Source organism: Nicotiana attenuata, unplaced genomic scaffold (assembly GCF_001879085.1).
Source record: "Nicotiana attenuata strain UT unplaced genomic scaffold, NIATTr2, whole genome shotgun sequence".
In the NCBI taxonomy this organism is placed as follows: Eukaryota; Viridiplantae; Streptophyta; class Magnoliopsida; order Solanales; family Solanaceae; genus Nicotiana; species Nicotiana attenuata.
This window is the reverse complement of record NW_017675819.1, coordinates 5,302-11,438: the sequence shown is the minus strand read 5'-3', so window position 1 is coordinate 11,438 and position 6,137 is coordinate 5,302. Positions and strand designations below refer to the sequence as shown.

At 35.4% G+C, this 6,137-nt stretch overlaps 1 long non-coding RNA gene across 3 annotated transcripts; it reads left to right on the top strand.

Moving 5' to 3' along the window:
* Nucleotides 1-210: 210 nt before the first annotated feature.
* LOC109220477 lies at nucleotides 211-5,622 on the top strand. Of its 3 annotated transcripts, none has more exons than XR_002067097.1 (6): nucleotides 211-1,264; nucleotides 1,373-1,576; nucleotides 1,656-1,748; nucleotides 1,817-1,915; nucleotides 2,000-2,365; nucleotides 3,425-4,257. It is a non-coding gene; the product is annotated as an uncharacterized LOC109220477 (long non-coding RNA). The 3 variants fall into 3 exon arrangements; XR_002067095.1 differs by lacking the exon at nucleotides 3,425-4,257 and adding an exon at nucleotides 5,374-5,622 and having other exon boundaries at nucleotides 212-1,264; XR_002067096.1 differs by having other exon boundaries at nucleotides 212-1,264; nucleotides 3,434-4,257.
* Nucleotides 5,623-6,137: the final 515 nt, after the last annotated feature.

Below are 6,137 nucleotides of genomic sequence, written 5' to 3'. Positions count from 1 at the left end.
AATTCATTTTTCTGCATTTCTTAACAGATGGCGCGTTCTTATTGATCCTCTGCTATTTTCATAGTGAATTGTTGCATTGGGTGTTGTTCTCTGCACTTATTGCTGGCTTTGTTTTTTTTTTTTTTTTTTTTTTTTTTTTTTTTTTTTTTTTTTTTTTTTTTTTGCATTTTCAGCTTATAAGCTTTCAACTTTTTGTGTTTATGTCTGTGCTAGGCTTTTTGCTTTTTTTTTTTTTTTTTTTTTGCTTATATGAATTACGATGCGTATGCCTTAGTTGGAACAACGGAGATTTTTGGTGGTATTTGTACGTATTCTGATTGTTGTGCTTCCGTCATGATTTTGTTTTTCTCTGAGTTTATAGGAAATTATGATTGTTGTGTGTTGAACAAGTATGAGAAAAATTTGTTAAGGATCGTGTTTTCCGTGCTTGAGGTCACAATCCATTTGTTTGCTTCAGTAGTTAATTGGTGATATGTATGTTGCATGTGTTACTTTGTGATTTGTTCCTTGGGCTTGTATTTATGTTCAGATCCCTGCACATCTTATGAAATTAGTGTATATTCGTTGGAGCAGTAATAGTTCTTCATTGAGTTGGAGCCTTGAAAATAGAATCCTTGGTGGTAACAGGTAACGATAAAACTCCAATGCCACTATTGAGCCGGTCAGCATTGTCTTTAGAGCTAAAATCTGCATGTCTAGCTTCTGCAATGATATACCGATGCCTCAATTCCACATTGCATGATTAGCAGCTTGCGAAATAATAACACCAACTTACAGATGGCTGAGAATCTGAATGCATTGGGTTCTCATTTATCACAGATGACACTGTCTGCAAACTGCTAGTCAAAGTCTCAATTCCCCTCTTAAGACCCTGGATTTTTGCATTGCTTTCAATTAAAAATTGACCGTCAATTCCCCCACCACTTTGTTTGACATTCGCCTTTGTGTACTCCATTAGCTTTCCACAAAGCTGGCTCCTCTCCCTAAGCAAATTGAGCCCCTGAATTTGCAAGCAGCAAACTCGATTGCACAATTCCTGATTGCAAACTCGATTGATACCTGTCTCTCCTATTTGATGGTTCTGATTCTTCTTATAAAGTTTGAAATTGTTGCTTGTGTCTGTTTGTTTGCAAACAGAACATTGTCTTTTGTTTGCTTTTGTTTGTTTCTTGTCTCTGTGCATACACATTTTTTTTTCTCTCTAAATGTAACTATTACAGATGTTAGGTTCGTTGATGAAACTTAGAGATCTTAACTGAACCTAGTACGTGTTCTAAACTTTGAATATGAAATAATGTGGACTATATCCATTTTTTTTTATTGTACATGAAATTTTTTACTTTGTTGATTAATGATTTTGCAAAATATTTAGGACAAATTTTACAGTGATGACATGAATCATCAAAGAGATCATGTGTTAAATCATATGAGAAAGTTATAGACCAATTGGAGAGGATCATTGCACAAGTATGTGAAGTCTAAGCCATTGCATGAAGCACTAAAAGTCCGGTAGGAGATAGACAAGAGTGATTGGGAATGGTTGGTCAAGGAACATTTTTTAAGTGAAAAATTTAAGGTAAGACTTCATAACTACTTTTAACTTCTTATTATTGTAAGTAACACTTCATGATTTTAATGGTTTGTTCTTAATATAGGAAACAAGTATTAGAAACTCGATCAATAGGTCTAAGTTGAGAATGCCTCATCGTACGGGTAGCAAGCCGATTAGAGAAATTATTTACGAACTGGTAAGTGCACAGTGCAATCCTATTAAAAAAAACTCTTCTTTGTTTGATTTGTTTATTTAAATGTGAAGGGAGGCTAAGACGGTAATCCATCGAACATGGCGACTATCTTCTTTGAGACTCACAAGAAAAATGACACGCTTGTAGAACCTGAAGCTAGTAAAAAATATGTATGCTTATTGATGAACTTCATTTTACATCCTTCATTTTGTTTTGATGTATTTTGTTATTTTAATTTTTCTTGTATTTTATAGGCTGAGATACAAGAAGTGGTACAATCTGAGCCATCTCTTACGAATATCGAGGTAGTAGAAAGATGCTTCGGACCTCAAAACAAGTGTCACGTGGTTAGATTAGGGGGTGGTATAACCACTAAGGAGTTGAAAGGGCGGTAGCTCCTCAAAGACTGCAATACTGGCTGAGCTAAATGCAACTCGAAAAGAAAAAGAATCACTACAGATCGAGCTGAATGCAACTAAAAAAGCAAAAGAATCACTAGAAATACGTATGGATGACATAGATTCTAAGTATGCACATATTATAAGCTTACTGGGTGATCAACCTTCATCAGCACCATCTTCAAGTCAACAAAGTACAAGCTAAAATTAATATTTTTACAGGTTCGTAAGCTTTCTACCAACTATGACCTGATGAATATCCTTAAATAAATTTAGCGAAGTCTTTTGTTGTTAGTTAAATAAAGTACTGACATTGACACACGTACAGTTACTCTAATATTGAAATCCAATTAGATATGTGCATCTCAGATTCATTGTTTGAACGTATAACATTATTGAGATTTGAAGTCCAGATCTATTTTCCATTCCTGCTGCTCCATTCTTCCTCCCAGTAGCTCTTGCATATGTAGGAAAAAATAGTTCTGCCATGCATACTGTTGAGTAAGTTTACTGTACAACAACGAACCAGTACACTATATTTACGATCATTTATGTGTGTCATCTCTCTGCTTCCCCTTAAAACCTTTGCCTGTATTCCATATTGGTTTGGTGTAATAGCATGCTGCATTGATATTTTATCCCGCTTTGTAAGCAATTTGTCCACAGTAATAGAACTAATATTTGGGCTACTGCCGTGGAAATTTCAAGGAAAGCCACAATGGAAAAGTGCCACCACACTGTTTATACAAATAACTTGCACTTCAAGGAAAAAAGTTAAGGGTGATGGTTGATATACTGATAACACACAAAACCCTCATATGAACTAGATGAATAAATAACGAACATGGCTACATAAGATTCCAGTCATTAAAGAGAGACATTGTAGCAATCTCTTATTGTTAGCAACTTTCCACGTGGAGCACAAGTAGATCACAGGAAATTCTTTTCACTTAGAGAGGCCAGTATTAGGATTATGTTAATTGATTACTGATAATGCACCTAAACTTGTCCTCATTAGGGTTCTTCCTGGGAAATTAGAAACATGGTGATTTTCTTCCTCAGTTTTGTAGAATGATTCTTTAGCAACTTCAACTCTATGAAAAATATGTTCAAGATGTATTTGGTCTTTCCTGTCTTGACATGCATGGTTTGGAACAATATCAAGAGCCTTCAGCAACTTAAACATCCCATTTCTCAAAGTACTAACTTGATCAAACAAGGATTTCATTTCCATTTTTTGTTCAATATTCTGCTGCTTTAAATCAGAAATCAAAGTTTTAGATAATGCAGATGCTTCAAAAAGCTTCTGATACTCACACAGCAAAGAAGAACCTTTTCCTTCAAGATCTAGGGTGGATGTCCGTAAGGTGAAGTTGAGAATGTCAGGCTCCGTAGCTTTTTCAAGCAGCTTATCAAACTCTTGCTTAGTTAATTGACATTCTTCCTGCAAAAGATGCATCTCTGATTCCATGCCAGCCAACCGTGCATCACTCATGTGGACAAATCTGCCATGTTCACAAATTTTTGCATCTAAAGAAATCCTCAGCTCCTCCATTGCATGAAGCGTCAATTCCTTCTCTTTCTCCAAAGTTGAATGCCTTTGTTCCAGTCCTGAATACCTTCCCTGCACATCATGCAGTGCAACTTGTGCAGCCTGCAAATGAAATTTTGTCGATGTTGATCATGAAGCAGACATGGATTTGTTATATGTTCAGTAGTGGCAGAAACGTAGGAAATAATTAATAAAAACATTGAACAAGTTTTTAGAAAGAGTTAATAAAAGGCACATAAATATATGTATGGGTGTTAAACTAAAGGTACCTCCACTAAAAGCATAAGTAGTTAGAGAGGGGAGACATTTATTCAAATACCAGAAACAAACAAAAAGATTAGATCGTGAAGAATTACCATAGAGAATTTGAAGCATTGCTAGTGGTTTGAAGTCTTGCTCACGAGTTTTATGTGTGGGGAGGGTGTCCTGTTTGCAGTGGGAATCAACAGTTTCAAATGATTATAATAAGATAGGGAGGTTGCGAAGTTTTTTTATTTGATGAAGAGAGACCACCGATAGCATCAACTAGACCTCGTGAAAGAGCATCATTTCTAGTCCAGACTCTCCCTTGAGCTATTGGTTTCCTTTTCTTTAGAGGTATATCAGACTTTGTAAATACAGTAGTAGCTGATATTCCTCTGTAATATAGCTAGCTTGCTTCATTCAAGGCCATGGTGCTTTGTGTTGCACTCTGTACATTCATATATTTACATGTTTATGTTTCAAAGTTCTTGAGACAATATTCCCTACTGTATTGTTTTCTACCAAGGAGACAGTGTATATCTCCAATTAGCATATCCTGCAACCTCCTCCATTTTGTCCACCTAAAATGCAGTGCTTCGTATTTTCAATCAACTATAAGTAAAGTAATGACTGTTCCATTCTAAGCTGTACTCTTCACCAGTAGCATACCGTCATTGATCTTGAAAGGGCAGCCTTGTCCCGGAATTGGGTATATGCATGCTGTGCAGATTTGGCAAACAGCTCTGCTTCCTCAGGCCTGCAGTTGAAGTTCTATCTGATAATATACAAAAATCAAAATACAAGACAATAGTTGGATTTCCACTTGTAGGCATTTAAAACAGCAGCTAATTAAGCTCAAAATCCACTAAGTACAGAAATGGAAGTTCTGATTTTGGTGTTCTGCGTAAGTACAGAAGCTATCCTACTTTTTCTGAGAAAACTTCAGCTGGCTTATAGAGGCCCCAAAAATGAAGCAGTAAAAACAGAAGGATGTAACGTGAAATTCACGATTTAAGGTTATATTCTTATAAATGTGGTTCAAGGTGTAATGCATTGTATTAAGAGTCTGACCTCCTCTACTATTTTTACAAAGAAAATGGAGACTAGAACATGCTATAGATCTGAAATCACCAACGAACGTTTAGCATGACAAAAAGACAATGGAAAGAATGATCCTTTTTTAAGAGTTTTCTCCTCTCAAAGCTAGATCAGATAATATCCAGCATATTAACTATGAACTTCCGTTTGCATTGTTAGGTGATTAGAATCTTTTCTTTATTCTTTTATCTTCATTTTCTATTTCGTAGCTAAATATGAATGTCATTGCAATATCTTCATTCTATACAGCCTAAGGAGCTTCTCTGTTCGTATAACATTATATGTACTAACTTAAATCTTGTTTTCTTACTCAACTAATATGAACCTTTTTTAACAGATCCTGAAGTTTGAAGAATCTTCAAGATAGTTCCGAGCAAGTTGAAGCAGCTAGAATAGTTGAAGAACAAGGGAAATCTAATTTGTTTTATTAGGAGTTGTAGTCGTCATCTGTACAAACTACTATTTTACTTTCTCTTTTATTTTTTGTATTCTTTAAGGAACTGAAAACAAGGATCATGCAATTTGGGTGTAATATTATTGCTACTTTGATTAGTTCTCTATAATTAAAAAAGATGTTTTATTTCAATATTGACTTCATTATATTCTTTGTATGATTTCGAATGCGTGTAATATATTTATTACATAAAATTTCACATTAGCGAAGGGAAATTTTGGTTTTTAAAAAGTATGTCGTTGAAAGTACATACAATTAACGAATGGAATTTCGGTCGCCAAACACTAACAACGACTGAAAATTAGTTACTGCCACTGAAGTTTTTAACGACAGGGACGACATGTAACGATGGAAAAATCCCCTCGCTAATCTGGGTATAACGACTGGATTCCTTGCCATCGTTAAAAGAGTTTTTACGACAGGGTCAAAATCCGGTCATTTACCTTTAACGACGGAGGCACTAACGACCGGCGACGACCGGTTTTTATCCCATCGTAATTGACTGATAACGACCGGATTTGAATTTTTAACGACCGAATTTCCCATCGCTAAAGACCTATTTTCCTGTAGTGGATTGGAGTTTGAATTGTTCTAGGACTCGAATTTGATGAAGGATCAGCAATTTGAGTTTTAATCAAACTCTGATT